We start from the raw sequence: 17,694 nt of genomic DNA on the forward strand, positions 1-17,694 counted from the left end.
GGCCTGAATGTTAGAAGGGAAACTAAGAAACAGAAAGAAATAACTTCATCCTCAACAAACTGGACGTCCACTCAAAGACCCAATCTGAAAGTCAACAACTACAAAGACAACAGGTGGATAAATCCACAAAGATGGGAAGAAACCAGTGCAAAAAGATGAAAATACCCAAAACCAGAACACCTCTCCTCCTACAAGGATCACAACTCTTCACCAGCAAGGGAACAAGGCTGGATGGAGAATGACTCTGATGAATTGACAGAAACAGGCTTCAGAAAGTAGGTAATAAGAAACTTCTCTGAGCTAAAAAGAACATGTTCTAACCGAATGCAAAGAAACTAAGAACCTTGAAAAAAGGTTTGACGAAATGCTAACAAGAATAAACAGTTTAGAGAGGAATATAAGCGAATTGATGGAGCTGAAAAACACAACACGAGAACTTCGTGAAGCATACACAAGTTTCAATAGCCAAATTGACCAAGCAGAAGAAAGGATATCAGAGGTTCAGAAAGGATATCAGAAGATCAACTCAATGAAATAAAATGAGAAGGCAAGATTAGAGAAAAAAGGGTAAAAAGAAATGAACAAAGTCTCCAAGAAATATGGGACTATGTGAAAAGACCTAATCTACCTTTGATAGGTGTACCTGAATGTGACAGAGAGAATGAATCCTAGCTAGAAAACACTCTTCAGGATACCATCCAGGAAAACTTCCCCAACCTAGCAAGGCAGGCCAATATTCAAGTCCAGGAAATACAGAGAGCACCACAAAGATATTCCTCGGGAAGAGCAACCCCAAGGCACATAATTTTCAGATTCACCACGGTTGAAATGAAGGAGAAGATGCTAAGGGCAGCCAGAGAGAAAGGTCATGTTACCCACAAAGAAAAGCCCATCAGACTCACAGAAGATCTCTCAGCAGAAACCCTACAAGCCAGAAGAGAGTGGCTTTAGGATATTCAACATCCTTAAAGAAAAGAACTTTCAACCCAGAATCTCATATCCAGCCAAACTAAGCTTCATAAGCAAAGAAGAAATAAAATCCTTTACAAACAAGCAATTACTCAGAGATTTCATCATCACCAGGCCTGCTTTACAAGAGGTCCTGAAAGAAGCACTAAACATAGAAAGGAATAACCAGGACCAGCCACTCCAAAAACATACCAAATCCTAAAGAGCACCGACACAATGAAGAAACTGCATCAACTAATGGGCAGAACAGCCAGCTAGCATCAAAATGGCAGGATCAAATCCACACATAACAGTATTAACCCTAAATGTAAATGGGCTAAATGCCCAAATCAAAAGACACAGATGGGCAAATTGGATAAAAAGCCAAAACCCATCGGTGTGCTCTATCCAGGAAACCCATCTCACATGCAAGGATACACAAAGGCTCAAACTAAAGGGATGAAGGAAGATTTACCAAGCAAATGGAGAGGAAAAAAGGCAGGAGATGCAATTCTAGTCTCTGACAAAATAGACTTTAAACCAACGAAGATCATAAGAGATAAAGAAGGACATTACATAATGGTAAAAGGATCAATACAACAAGAAGAGCTAACGATCCTAAATATATACGCACCCAATACAGGAGCACCCAGATACATAAGGCAAGTTCTTAATGACTTACAAAGAGACTTAGACTCCCATACAATAATAGTGGGAGACTTTAACACCCCACTGTCCATAGTAGACAGATCGACGAGACAGAAAATTGGCAAGGATATCCAGGACTTGGACTCAGACCTGGCCCAAGCAAACCTAATAGACATTTACAGAACTCTCCACTCCAAATCCACAGAATATACATTCTTCTCAGCACCACATCACACCTACTCTAAAACTGACCACATAATTGGAAGTAAATCACTCCTCAGCAAATGCAAAAGAACGGAAATCATAACAAACAGTGTCTCAGACCACAGTGCAATCAAGTCAGAACTCAGAATTTGGAAACTAACTGACAACCGCACAGCTTCATGGAAACTGAACAACCGACTCTTGAATGTTGACTGGATAAACAATGAAATGAAGGCAGAAATAAAGATGTTCTTCGAAACCAACAAGAACAAAGACACAACATACCAGAATCTCTGGGATACATTTAAAACGGTGTCTAGAAGAAAATATATAGCAATAAATGCCCACATGAGAAGCAAGGAGAGATCTAAAATCGACACCCTATCATCAATATTGAACGAGCTAGAGGAGCAAGATCAAAAAAACTCAAAACCTAGCAGAAGACAAGAAATAACTGAGATCAGAGCAGAACTGAAGGAGAAAGAGACACAAAAAACCCTTCAAAAAAAAAAAAAAAAATATATATATATATATATATATCCAGGAGCTGGTTTTTCAAAAAGATCAACAAAATAGACAGACCACTAGCCCAATTAATAAAAAAGAAGAGAGAGAAAAATCAAATACATGCAATAAAAAACGATAAAGGGGATAGCACCACAAATTCCACAGAAATTCAAACAATCATCAGAGAGTATTACAAACAACTCTACGCACATAAACTAGTAAACCTGGAAGAAATGGATAAATTCCTGGACACTTGCACCTCCCAAGCCTAAACCAGAAAGAAGCTGAAACCCTGAATAGACCAACAACGAGGGCTGAAGTTGAGGCAGCAATTAAGAGCCTACCACCCAAAAAAAGCCCAGGTCCAGATGGGTTCACAGCCAAATCCTACCAGACATACAAAGAGGAACTGGTACCATTCCTTCTGAAACTATTCCAAACAATCCAAAAACAGGGAATCCTTCCCAAATCATTTCATGAGACCGACATCAGTCTGATACCAAAACCCGGCAGATACTCAGCAAGAAAAGAAAACTTCAGGCCAATATCCACGATGAACATAGATGCAAAAATCTTCAATAAAATACTGGCAAGCCGATTGCAACAGCACATCAAAAAGCTTATCCATCACGATCAAGTAGGCTTCATCCCGGGGATGCAAAGCTGGTTCAACATATACAAGTCTATAAACATAATTGGCCACATAAACAGAACCAAAGACAAAAACCACATGATTATCTCAATTGATGCAGAGAAGGCCTTTGACAAAATTCAACGGCCCTTTATGCTAAAAACCCTCAATAAACTAGGTATCGATGGAACGTATCTCAGAATAATAAAAGCTATTTACTACAAACCAACAGTCAATATCATACTGAATGTGCAAAACATTTGAGGCATTCCCTTTGAAATCTGGCACTAGACAAGGATGCCCTCTCTCACCACTCCTATTCAATATAGTACTGGAAGTTCTAGCCAGAGCAATCAGGCAAGGAAAAGAAATAAAGGGCATTCAATTAGGAAAGGAGGAAGTCGAATTGTCTCTATTTGCAGACGACATGATTGTATATCTAGAAGACCCCATCATCTCAGCCCAAAATCTCCTGAAACTGGTAAGCAACTTCAGCAAAGTCTCAGGATACAAAATCAATGTGCAAAAATCACAAGCATTCCTATACACCAATAACAGACTTAAAGAGAGCCAAATCAAGAACGAACTGCCATTCACAATTGCTACAAAGAGAATAAAATACCTAGGAATACAACTAACAAAGAACGTAAAGGACCTCTTCAAGGAGAACTACAAACCACTGCTCAACGAAATAGGAGAGGACACAAACAGATGGAGAAACACTCCATGCTCATGGTTAGGAAGAATCAATATCATGAAAATGGCCATACTGCCCAAAGTAATTTACAGATTCAACGCCATCCCCATCAAGCTGCCAATGACCACCTTCACAGAACTGGAAAAAACCACCTTAAACTTCATATGGAAACAAAAGAGAGCCCACGTAGCCAAGTCAATTCCAAACAAAAAGAAGAAAGCTGGAGGCATCACACTAGCAGACTTCAAACTATACTACAAGGCTACAGTAATCAAAACAGCATGGTACTGGTACCAAAACAGAGATACAGACCAATGGAACAGAACAGAGGCCTCGGAGGCAGCACCACATATCTACAATCATCTGATCTTTGACAAACCTGACAAAAACAAGCCATGGGGAAAGGATTCCTGTTTAATAAATGGTGTTGGGAAAACTGGCTAGCCATGTGCAGAAAGCAGAAACTGGACCCCTTCCTGACACCTTACACTAAAATTAATTCCAGATGGATTAAAGACTTAAACATAAGACCTAACGCCATAAAAACCCTAGAAGAAAACCTAGGCAAAACCATTCAGGACATAGCCATAGGCAAGGACTTTATGACCAAAACACCAAAAGCATTGGTAACAAAAGTCGAAATAGACAAATGGGACCTAATCAAACTCCACAGCTTCTGCACGGCAAAAGAAACAGTCATTAGAGTGAATCGGCAACCAACAGAATAGGAAAAATTTTTTACAATCTACCCATCTGACAAAGGGCTAATATCCAGAATCTACAAAGAACTAAAACAGATTTACAAGAAAAAAAACAAGCCCATTCAAAAGCGGGCCAAGAATATGAACAGACACTTTTCAAAAGAAGACATACATGAGGCCAACAAACATATGAAAAAATGCTCATCATCACTGGTCATTAGAGAAATGCGAATCAAAACTACATTGAGATACCATCTCATGCCAGTTAGAATGGCGATCATTAAAAAATCTGGAGACAACAGATGCTGGAGAGGATGTGGAGAAATAGGAACACTTTTACACTGTTGGTGGGAGTGTAAATTAGTTCAAATATTGTGGAAGACAGTGTGGCGATTCCTCAAGGACCTAGAAATAGAAATTCCATTAGACCCAGCAATCACATTACTGGGTATATATCCAAAGGATTATAAATCATTCTACTATAAGGACACACGCACACGAATGTTCACTGTAGCACTGTTTACAATAGCAAAGACTTGGAACCAACCCAAATGCCATCGATGATAGGCTGGACAGGGAAAATGTGGTACATATACACCATGGAATCCTATGCAGCCATAAAAAATGGTGAGTTTGTGTCCTTTGTAGGGACACGGATGAACCTGGAAACCATCATTCTCAGCAAACTGACACAAGAACACAAAATCAAACAGCACATGTTCTCACTCATAGGCGGGTGTTGAACAATGAGAACACATGGACACAGGGAGGGGAGCATCACACACTGGGGTCTGTCGGGGGGAAATACGGGAGGGACAGAGGAGGGTGGGGAGTTGGGGAGAGATAGCATGGGGAGAAATGCCAGATATAGGTGATGGAGAGGAAGGCAGCAAATCACACTGCCATGTGTGTACCTATGCCACAATCTTGCATGTTCTTCATGTGTACCCCAAAACCTAAAATGCAGTAAAAAAAAAAATTAGCCAGACATGTTGGTGCACACCTGTAGTCCTAGCTAAATGGGAAGCTGAGGTGGGAGGATCGCTTAAGCCTAGGAGTTCAAGGCTGCAGTAAGCTATAATCACACTGCACTACAGTCTGAGTGACAGAGTGAAATATTGTCTCAGAAAGCAAGAAAATTAAAAATGGAACTACCTATGTTCCAGGAATCCCACTCCTGACCATATATCCAAATGAACTGAATCAGAATCTCAAAGGGATATCTGCACTCTTGTGTTCATGACAGCATTATTCACAATAGCCAAGATATGAAAACAGCTTAAATGCCCACTCATGGATGTGTGGATATAGAAAATAGTATATACATACAATGGTGTATTATTTAGCCTTGAAAAAGAAGGCAATTCTGTCATTTAGGACAACATGACTGGACCTGGAGGGCATGATGTTTAATGAAATAAGCCAGACACAGACAAACATGCATGATCTCACTCACGTGGCATCTAAAAACTAACGAGAGCAAGGAATGGTTGCCAGGGGCTGGGACGAGAGGAAAACAGGGAGGCTATGGTCAAAGGGTACGAAGTTTCAGTTCTGCAAGATTAATCTGGAGTCCTCTATGCAACGCAGTGCTGAGAGCAAACAATATCGTACTGTATACTTGCTATCTGCTAACATGATAGATCTTATATTAAGTGTTCTTAATTTAAAAAAACACAGGCCAGGCATGGTCGCTCCCACCTGTAATCCCAGCACTTTGGGAGGCCAAGGTGGGCAGATTACGAGGTCAGGAGATCGAGACCATCCTGGCCAACACAGTGAAACCCCGTCTCTTCTAAAATACAAAAAAAATAGCTGGGCATGGTGGCATGTGCCTGTAGTCCTGGCTATTCAGGAGGCTGAGGCAGGGGAATCACTTAAACCTGGGTGGCAGAGGGTGCCATGAGCTGAGATCATGCCACTGCACTGCAGCCTGGGTGACAGAGCAAGACTCCATCCACCCCCCCACCCCAAAAAAATACAGGTCTATCATACCTCATTAAGGTGATTTTTCTTTAAAAATCCATGAACTTTATATATGGATGAAAAGTTTCTTAGGTAGAATTGCAGGGTAAGAATACCGAGAGACAAAAACCATATAATCATCTCAATAAATGCAGAAAAAGCATTTGATAAAAGTCAACATCCCTTTGTGATAAAAACAAGTTATGCGTACAAGTAATATGCCTTAACATAATAAAGGTCATATATGACAAACCCATAGCTAACATCATACTGAATGGGAGAAAGCTGAAAGCCTTTCCTCTAAGAAGTGGAGCAAGACAAGGATGCCCACCTTCACCAGTCTTATTCAACACCATACTATAAGTACTAGCCAGAACAACCAGGTAAGAGAAATAAAAAGCATCTAAATTGGAAGAGAAGAGGCCACATGCAATGGCTCATGCTTGTAATCCCAGCACTTTGGGAGACCAACGCAGGCAGATCACTTGAGGTCAAGAGTTTAAGACCGGGCCGGGCGCGGTGGCTCACACCTGTAATCTCAGCACTTTGGGAGGCCGAGGCGGGTGGATCACGAGGTCAAGAGATCGAGACCATCCTGGTCAACATGGTGAAACCCCGTCTCTACTAAAAGTACAAAAAATTAGCTGGGCATGGTGGCGCGTGCCTGTAATCCCAGCTACCTCAGGAGGCTGAGGCAGGAGAATTGCCTGAACCCAGGAGGCGGAGATTGCAGTGAGCCGAGATCGCGCCATTGCACTCCAGCCTGGGTAACAAGAGCAAAACTCCATCTCAAAGAAAAAAAAGAGAGTTTAAGACCAACCTGGCCAACATGGTGAAAACCCACCTCTATTAAAAATACAGAAATTAGCCAGGCATGGTGCTGGGCACCTGTAATACCAGCTATTCAGGAGGTTGGGGAAGGAGGTTAGCTGGAACCCAGAAGGCAGAGTTTGCAGTGAGCCAAGATCGTGCCACTGCACTCCAGCCTGGGCATCAGAGCAAGATTGTCTCAAAATAAAATAATAAAAAGAAGTTATAAAAGAAATAAAATTGTCTCTCTTTGCAAACACGATCCTATATATAGAAAAGCCAAAACAATCCACTGAAAAACTCCTAGAACAGATAAAAGAAATTCCATGAAGTTGCAAGATACAGAAATCAACATATGAAAATCAGTAGCATTTCTGTACACCAATAATAAAATAGAAAAGCAATCAGAAAATAATCCCATTTATAAGAGCTACACAAAATGAAGTCCCAAGGCATAAAATTTAACCAAGGAAGTGAAGGACCTCTACAACAAAAACTACAGAACATTGATGAAGAAAACTGGAGAGGATACAAACAATGCAAAGACATCCCATGCTCATGGATTGGAAAAATTAATATTGTTAAAATGGCCATACTAGGGCTAGGCATGATGATTCATGCCTTTAACTGCAGCACTTTGGGAGGCCTAGGAGGGAGGATCACTTGAGCCTAGGAGTTCAAGACAAACCTGAGCAACATACCGGGATGCTACAAAACAATTTTAAAAATTAGCCAGGCATGGCAGCACACACCTGTAGTCCCAGCTATTCAAAAGGCTGAGGCAGGAAGATCACTTGAGCCCAGGAGTTCAAGGTTACAGTGAGCTATGATTGTAACCCTGCACTGCAGCCTGGGCAACAGAGCAAGACCCTGCCTCAAAAATAAATAAATAAATAAATAAAATTTTAAAGAAATAAATTTAAAAGGCCATACTACACAAAGCAATCTACAGATTTAGGGCAATCCCTATCAAAATACCAACAACATTCTTCACAGAACAGAAAAGACAATCCTACAATTTGTATAGAATCACTAAAGACCTTAAATAGCCAAAGCAATACTGAGCAAAAAGAATAGAGCTGAAGGCATCATCCTACCTGGCTTCAAAATATACTACAGGCCAGGCAAGTGGCTCATACTTGTAAGTGGCTCATACTTTTGGAGGCCAACGTGGATGGATCACTTGAGCAGAGGAGTTTGAGACCAGCCTGGACAACATGGAGAAACCCCATCTCTATTAAAAAAAAAAAAAAAAAACTAGAGGGATCCAAGATGGCTGATTAGGAGCAGGTCAGGATCGCAGCTCCCAGTGAAAGCGCGGAGGGTGAGCGGACACTGCATTTTCAGACGGATTTTTATTGCACATAGATCAGGAGATTCCCAGGCGGAGGAGCCCCACAGGTTGCCAGCGCAGTTGTTTTGGCCAGCGCGGCTGTTTTGCCGGTGCCCCGGCGTGGTGGTTCTCCATAAACAATACACGGGTCCGAGTGGCATTTTAGCTGGCGATTGAAGCTCTGGGAAGGCAGAGTCACCCATTCATCTGATTAAAAAGGGGACTGAATCAGAGAGCCAGACCAGGAGATTCCCGGGCAAAAAAAGTGCCATAAATCTCAGCGCCGCTGTTTCAGCCGACGCAGTGGGTCACCGCACGGGAAATCACACATATCCCGGTGCCTTTTCAACAGGCGACTGGAACACCTGGGAGAGAGTTGACCGTTCAACTAAAAAAAAAAAAAAAAAAAAAAAGAAGTCTCTGAGGCAGGGAGCCAGGTGATCAGGCTCAGCTGGTCCCACCCCCAAAGAACAACAGCAATCGGAAACACTCTGGATTGAGAGTTTCACAGCAAGCACAGCTGAACCTGGGACAGTCCCGCTATGTGGGGGAGAGGCATCTGCCATAACCGAGGCAGTCCGCCACTACGGAGATAGTTTGCGATTGCCGAGGCAGCCCGCCATTGCCGAGGCAGCCCACCATTAGAGACAGTCCGCAATTACAGAGGTGGGCCGCCATTGTCGAGGCAGTTCTAACTACACCCTTATAAACAGGACTGCAGGGAAGTTTACACGGCAGCTGGGCGGAGCCCACAGCAGCTCAGCAAAGCCTCTGCGGGCAGACAGTGACTAGGCTGCCTCCTTGCTGGGCAGGGCAGCCCTGAAAAAAAGCCAGCAGCACAACAGAAACTCATAAATAAAGCCCTAACTCCCTGGGGACACAGCAACTGGGAAAAAAAAAGGGGGGGTGGGTTTATGAGTTTTGCTGCAGCAGACGTAAACGTACCAGCCCAGCAGCTCTGAATGGACAACAGAGATCACAGTTCAGCACTTGAACTCCTCTAAAGGACAGACTGTCTCCTCAAGCAGCTCCCTGACCCCCATATGTCCAAAGAGTCACCTCATAAAGGAGAGCTCAGACTGACATCTGGCGGGTATCCTTCTGGGACAAAGATAGCAGAAGAAGAAACTGGCAGCAACCCTTACTGTTATGCAGCCACTGCAGGTGATCCCCAGGCAAGCAGGGCCTGGAGTGGACCTCAGCAGTCCTATAGCAGAGGGGCCTGAATGTTAGAAGGGAAACTAAGAAACAGAAAGAAATAACTTCATCCTCAACAAACTGGACGTCCACTCAAAGACCCAATCTGAAAGTCAACAACTACAAAGACAACAGGTGGATAAATCCACAAAGATGGGAAGAAACCAGTGCAAAAAGATGAAAATACCCAAAACCAGAACACCTCTCCTCCTACAAGGATCACAACTCTTCACCAGCAAGGGAACAAGGCTGGATGGAGAATGACTCTGATGAATTGACAGAAACAGGCTTCAGAAAGTAGGTAATAAGAAACTTCTCTGAGCTAAAAAGAACATGTTCTAACCGAATGCAAAGAAACTAAGAACCTTGAAAAAAGGTTTGACGAAATGCTAACAAGAATAAACAGTTTAGAGAGGAATATAAGCGAATTGATGGAGCTGAAAAACACAACACGAGAACTTCGTGAAGCATACACAAGTTTCGATAGCCAAATTGACCAAGCAGAAGAAAGGATATCAGAGGTTCAGAAAGGATATCAGAAGATCAACTCAATGAAATAAAATGAGAAGGCAAGATTAGAGAAAAAAGGGTAAAAAGAAATGAACAAAGTCTCCAAGAAATATGGGACTATGTGAAAAGACCTAATCTACCTTTGATAGGTGTACCTGAATGTGACAGAGAGAATGAATCCTAGCTAGAAAACACTCTTCAGGATACCATCCAGGAAAACTTCCCCAACCTAGCAAGGCAGGCCAATATTCAAGTCCAGGAAATACAGAGAGCACCACAAAGATATTCCTCGGGAAGAGCAACCCCAAGGCACATAATTTTCAGATTCACCACGGTTGAAATGAAGGAGAAGATGCTAAGGGCAGCCAGAGAGAAAGGTCATGTTACCCACAAAGAAAAGCCCATCAGACTCACAGAAGATCTCTCAGCAGAAACCCTACAAGCCAGAAGAGAGTGGCTTTAGGATATTCAACATCCTTAAAGAAAAGAACTTTCAACCCAGAATCTCATATCCAGCCAAACTAAGCTTCATAAGCAAAGAAGAAATAAAATCCTTTACAAACAAGCAATTACTCAGAGATTTCATCATCACCAGGCCTGCTTTACAAGAGGTCCTGAAAGAAGCACTAAACATAGAAAGGAATAACCAGGACCAGCCACTCCAAAAACATACCAAATCCTAAAGAGCACCGACACAATGAAGAAACTGCATCAACTAATGGGCAGAACAGCCAGCTAGCATCAAAATGGCAGGATCAAATCCACACATAACAGTATTAACCCTAAATGTAAATGGGCTAAATGCCCAAATCAAAAGACACAGATGGGCAAATTGGATAAAAAGCCAAAACCCATCGGTGTGCTCTATCCAGGAAACCCATCTCACATGCAAGGATACACAAAGGCTCAAACTAAAGGGATGAAGGAAGATTTACCAAGCAAATGGAGAGGAAAAAAGGCAGGAGATGCAATTCTAGTCTCTGACAAAATAGACTTTAAACCAACGAAGATCATAAGAGATAAAGAAGGACATTACATAATGGTAAAAGGATCAATACAACAAGAAGAGCTAACGATCCTAAATATATACGCACCCAATACAGGAGCACCCAGATACATAAGGCAAGTTCTTAATGACTTACAAAGAGACTTAGACTCCCATACAATAATAGTGGGAGACTTTAACACCCCACTGTCCATAGTAGACAGATCGACGAGACAGAAAATTGGCAAGGATATCCAGGACTTGGACTCAGACCTGGCCCAAGCAAACCTAATAGACATTTACAGAACTCTCCACTCCAAATCCACAGAATATACATTCTTCTCAGCACCACATCACACCTACTCTAAAACTGACCACATAATTGGAAGTAAATCACTCCTCAGCAAATGCAAAAGAACGGAAATCATAACAAACAGTGTCTCAGACCACAGTGCAATCAAGTCAGAACTCAGAATTTGGAAACTAACTGACAACCGCACAGCTTCATGGAAACTGAACAACCGACTCTTGAATGTTGACTGGATAAACAATGAAATGAAGGCAGAAATAAAGATGTTCTTCGAAACCAACAAGAACAAAGACACAACATACCAGAATCTCTGGGATACATTTAAAACGGTGTCTAGAAGAAAATATATAGCAATAAATGCCCACATGAGAAGCAAGGAGAGATCTAAAATCGACACCCTATCATCAATATTGAACGAGCTAGAGGAGCAAGATCAAAAAAACTCAAAACCTAGCAGAAGACAAGAAATAACTGAGATCAGAGCAGAACTGAAGGAGAAAGAGACACAAAAAACCCTTCAAAAAAAAAAAAAAAATATATATATATATATATATATATATATATATATATATCCAGGAGCTGGTTTTTCAAAAAGATCAACAAAATAGACAGACCACTAGCCCAATTAATAAAAAAGAAGAGAGAGAAAAATCAAATACATGCAATAAAAAACGATAAAGGGGATAGCACCACAAATTCCACAGAAATTCAAACAATCATCAGAGAGTATTACAAACAACTCTACGCACATAAACTAGTAAACCTGGAAGAAATGGATAAATTCCTGGACACTTGCACCTCCCAAGCCTAAACCAGAAAGAAGCTGAAACCCTGAATAGACCAACAACGAGGGCTGAAGTTGAGGCAGCAATTAAGAGCCTACCACCCAAAAAAAGCCCAGGTCCAGATGGGTTCACAGCCGAATCCTACCAGACATACAAAGAGGAACTGGTACCATTCCTTCTGAAACTATTCCAAACAATCCAAAAACAGGGAATCCTTCCCAAATCATTTCATGAGACCGACATCAGTCTGATACCAAAACCCGGCAGATACTCAGCAAGAAAAGAAAACTTCAGGCCAATATCCACGATGAACATAGATGCAAAAATCTTCAATAAAATACTGGCAAGCCGATTGCAACAGCACATCAAAAAGCTTATCCATCACGATCAAGTAGGCTTCATCCCGGGGATGCAAAGCTGGTTCAACATATACAAGTCTATAAACATAATTGGCCACATAAACAGAACCAAAGACAAAAACCACATGATTATCTCAATTGATGCAGAGAAGGCCTTTGACAAAATTCAACGGCCCTTTATGCTAAAAACCCTCAATAAACTAGGTATCGATGGAACGTATCTCAGAATAATAAAAGCTATTTACTACAAACCAACAGTCAATATCATACTGAATGTGCAAAACATTTGAGGCATTCCCTTTGAAATCTGGCACTAGACAAGGATGCCCTCTCTCACCACTCCTATTCAATATAGTACTGGAAGTTCTAGCCAGAGCAATCAGGCAAGGAAAAGAAATAAAGGGCATTCAATTAGGAAAGGAGGAAGTCGAATTGTCTCTATTTGCAGACGACATGATTGTATATCTAGAAGACCCCATCATCTCAGCCCAAAATCTCCTGAAACTGGTAAGCAACTTCAGCAAAGTCTCAGGATACAAAATCAATGTGCAAAAATCACAAGCATTCCTATACACCAATAACAGACTTAAAGAGAGCCAAATCAAGAACGAACTGCCATTCACAATTGCTACAAAGAGAATAAAATACCTAGGAATACAACTAACAAAGAACGTAAAGGACCTCTTCAAGGAGAACTACAAACCACTGCTCAACGAAATAGGAGAGGACACAAACAGATGGAGAAACACTCCATGCTCATGGTTAGGAAGAATCAATATCATGAAAATGGCCATACTGCCCAAAGTAATTTACAGATTCAACGCCATCCCCATCAAGCTGCCAATGACCACCTTCACAGAACTGGAAAAAACCACCTTAAACTTCATATGGAAACAAAAGAGAGCCCACGTAGCCAAGTCAATTCCAAACAAAAAGAAGAAAGCTGGAGGCATCACACTACCAGACTTCAAACTATACTACAAGGCTACAGTAATCAAAACAGCATGGTACTGGTACCAAAACAGAGATACAGACCAATGGAACAGAACAGAGGCCTCGGAGGCAGCACCACATATCTACAATCATCTGATCTTTGACAAACCTGACAAAAACAAGCCATGGGGAAAGGATTCCTGTTTAATAAATGGTGTTGGGAAAACTGGCTAGCCATGTGCAGAAAGCAGAAACTGGACCCCTTCCTGACACCTTACACTAAAATTAATTCCAGATGGATTAAAGACTTAAACATAAGACCTAACGCCATAAAAACCCTAGAAGAAAACCTAGGCAAAACCATTCAGGACATAGCCATAGGCAAGGACTTTATGACCAAAACACCAAAAGCATTGGTAACAAAAGTCGAAATAGACAAATGGGACCTAATCAAACTCCACAGCTTCTGCACGGCAAAAGAAACAGTCATTAGAGTGAATCGGCAACCAACAGAATAGGAAAAATTTTTTACAATCTACCCATCTGACAAAGGGCTAATATCCAGAATCTACAAAGAACTAAAACAGATTTACAAGAAAAAAAACAAGCCCATTCAAAAGCGGGCCAAGAATATGAACAGACACTTTTCAAAAGAAGACATACATGAGGCCAACAAACATATGAAAAAATGCTCATCATCACTGGTCATTAGAGAAATGCGAATCAAAACTACATTGAGATACCATCTCATGCCAGTTAGAATGGCGATCATTAAAAAATCTGGAGACAACAGATGCTGGAGAGGATGTGGAGAAATAGGAACACTTTTACACTGTTGGTGGGAGTGTAAATTAGTTCAAATATTGTGGAAGACAGTGTGGCGATTCCTCAAGGACCTAGAAATAGAAATTCCATTAGACCCAGCAATCACATTACTGGGTATATATCCAAAGGATTATAAATCATTCTACTATAAGGACACACGCACACGAATGTTCACTGTAGCACTGTTTACAATAGCAAAGACTTGGAACCAACCCAAATGCCATCGATGATAGGCTGGACAGGGAAAATGTGGTACATATACACCATGGAATCCTATGCAGCCATAAAAAATGGTGAGTTTGTGTCCTTTGTAGGGACACGGATGAACCTGGAAACCATCATTCTCAGCAAACTGACACAAGAACACAAAATCAAACAGCACATGTTCTCACTCATAGGCGGGTGTTGAACAATGAGAACACATGGACACAGGGAGGGGAGCATCACACACTGGGGTCTGTCGGGGGGAAATACGGGAGGGACAGAGGAGGGTGGGGAGTTGGGGAGAGATAGCATGGGGAGAAATGCCAGATATAGGTGATGGAGAGGAAGGCAGCAAATCACACTGCCATGTGTGTACCTATGCCACAATCTTGCATGTTCTTCATGTGTACCCCAAAACCTAAAATGCAGTAAAAAAAAAAAATTAGCCAGACATGTTGGTGCACACCTGTAGTCCTAGCTAAATGGGAAGCTGAGGTGGGAGGATCGCTTAAGCCTAGGAGTTCAAGGCTGCAGTAAGCTATAATCACACTGCACTACAGTCTGAGTGACAGAGTGAAATATTGTCTCAGAAAGCAAGAAAATTAAAAATGGAACTACCTATGTTCCAGGAATCCCACTCCTGACCATATATCCAAATGAACTGAATCAGAATCTCAAAGGGATATCTGCACTCTTGTGTTCATGACAGCATTATTCACAATAGCCAAGATATGAAAACAGCTTAAATGCCCACTCATGGATGTGTGGATATAGAAAATAGTATATACATACAATGGTGTATTATTTAGCCTTGAAAAAGAAGGCAATTCTGTCATTTAGGACAACATGACTGGACCTGGAGGGCATGATGTTTAATGAAATAAGCCAGACACAGACAAACATGCATGATCTCACTCACGTGGCATCTAAAAACTAACGAGAGCAAGGAATGGTTGCCAGGGGCTGGGACGAGAGGAAAACAGGGAGGCTATGGTCAAAGGGTACGAAGTTTCAGTTCTGCAAGATTAATCTGGAGTCCTCTATGCAACGCAGTGCTGAGAGCAAACAATATCGTACTGTATACTTGCTATCTGCTAACATGATAGATCTTATATTAAGTGTTCTTAATTTAAAAAAACACAGGCCAGGCATGGTCGCTCCCACCTGTAATCCCAGCACTTTGGGAGGCCAAGGTGGGCAGATTACGAGGTCAGGAGATCGAGACCATCCTGGCCAACACAGTGAAACCCCGTCTCTTCTAAAATACAAAAAAAATAGCTGGGCATGGTGGCATGTGCCTGTAGTCCTGGCTATTCAGGAGGCTGAGGCAGGGGAATCACTTAAACCTGGGTGGCAGAGGGTGCCATGAGCTGAGATCATGCCACTGCACTGCAGCCTGGGTGACAGAGCAAGACTCCATCCACCCCCCCACCCCAAAAAAATACAGGTCTATCATACCTCATTAAGGTGATTTTTCTTTAAAAATCCATGAACTTTATATATGGATGAAAAGTTTCTTAGGTAGAATTGCAGGGTAAGAATACCGAGAGACAAAAACCATATAATCATCTCAATAAATGCAGAAAAAGCATTTGATAAAAGTCAACATCCCTTTGTGATAAAAACAAGTTATGCGTACAAGTAATATGCCTTAACATAATAAAGGTCATATATGACAAACCCATAGCTAACATCATACTGAATGGGAGAAAGCTGAAAGCCTTTCCTCTAAGAAGTGGAGCAAGACAAGGATGCCCACCTTCACCAGTCTTATTCAACACCATACTATAAGTACTAGCCAGAACAACCAGGTAAGAGAAATAAAAAGCATCTAAATTGGAAGAGAAGAGGCCACATGCAATGGCTCATGCTTGTAATCCCAGCACTTTGGGAGACCAACGCAGGCAGATCACTTGAGGTCAAGAGTTTAAGACCGGGCCGGGCGCGGTGGCTCACACCTGTAATCTCAGCACTTTGGGAGGCCGAGGCGGGTGGATCACGAGGTCAAGAGATCGAGACCATCCTGGTCAACATGGTGAAACCCCGTCTCTACTAAAAGTACAAAAAATTAGCTGGGCATGGTGGCGCGTGCCTGTAATCCCAGCTACCTCAGGAGGCTGAGGCAGGAGAATTGCCTGAACCCAGGAGGCGGAGATTGCAGTGAGCCGAGATCGCGCCATTGCACTCCAGCCTGGGTAACAAGAGCGAAACTCCATCTCAAAGAAAAAAAAGAGAGTTTAAGACCAACCTGGCCAACATGGTGAAAACCCACCTCTATTAAAAATACAGAAATTAGCCAGGCATGGTGCTGGGCACCTGTAATACCAGCTATTCAGGAGGTTGGGGAAGGAGGTTAGCTTGAACCCAGAAGGCAGAGTTTGCAGTGAGCCAAGATCGTGCCACTGCACTCCAGCCTGGGCATCAGAGCAAGATTGTCTCAAAATAAAATAATAAAAAGAAGTTATAAAAGAAATAAAATTGTCTCTCTTTGCAAACACGATCCTATATATAGAAAAGCCAAAACAATCCACTGAAAAACTCCTAGAACAGATAAAAGAAATTCCATGAAGTTGCAAGATACAGAAATCAACATATGAAAATCAGTAGCATTTCTGTACACCAATAATAAAATAGAAAAGCAATCAGAAAATAATCCCATTTATAAGAGCTACACAAAATGAAGTCCCAAGGCATAAAATTTAACCAAGGAAGTGAAGGACCTCTACAACAAAAACTACAGAACATTGATGAAGAAAACTGGAGAGGATACAAACAATGCAAAGACATCCCATGCTCATGGATTGGAAAAATTAATATTGTTAAAATGGCCATACTAGGGCTAGGCATGATGATTCATGCCTTTAACTGCAGCACTTTGGGAGGCCTAGGAGGGAGGATCACTTGAGCCTAGGAGTTCAAGACAAACCTGAGCAACATACCGGGATGCTACAAAACAATTTTAAAAATTAGCCAGGCATGGCAGCACACACCTGTAGTCCCAGCTATTCAAAAGGCTGAGGCAGGAAGATCACTTGAGCCCAGGAGTTCAAGGTTACAGTGAGCTATGATTGTAACCCTGCACTGCAGCCTGGGCAACAGAGCAAGACCCTGCCTCAAAAATAAATAAATAAATAAATAAAAT

This window comes from Aotus nancymaae, unplaced genomic scaffold (genome assembly GCF_030222135.1).
Source record: "Aotus nancymaae isolate 86718 unplaced genomic scaffold, 86718_ANA_hifiasm-v0.15.2.pri h1tg000079l, whole genome shotgun sequence".
Taxonomy (NCBI): domain Eukaryota; kingdom Metazoa; phylum Chordata; class Mammalia; order Primates; family Aotidae; genus Aotus; species Aotus nancymaae.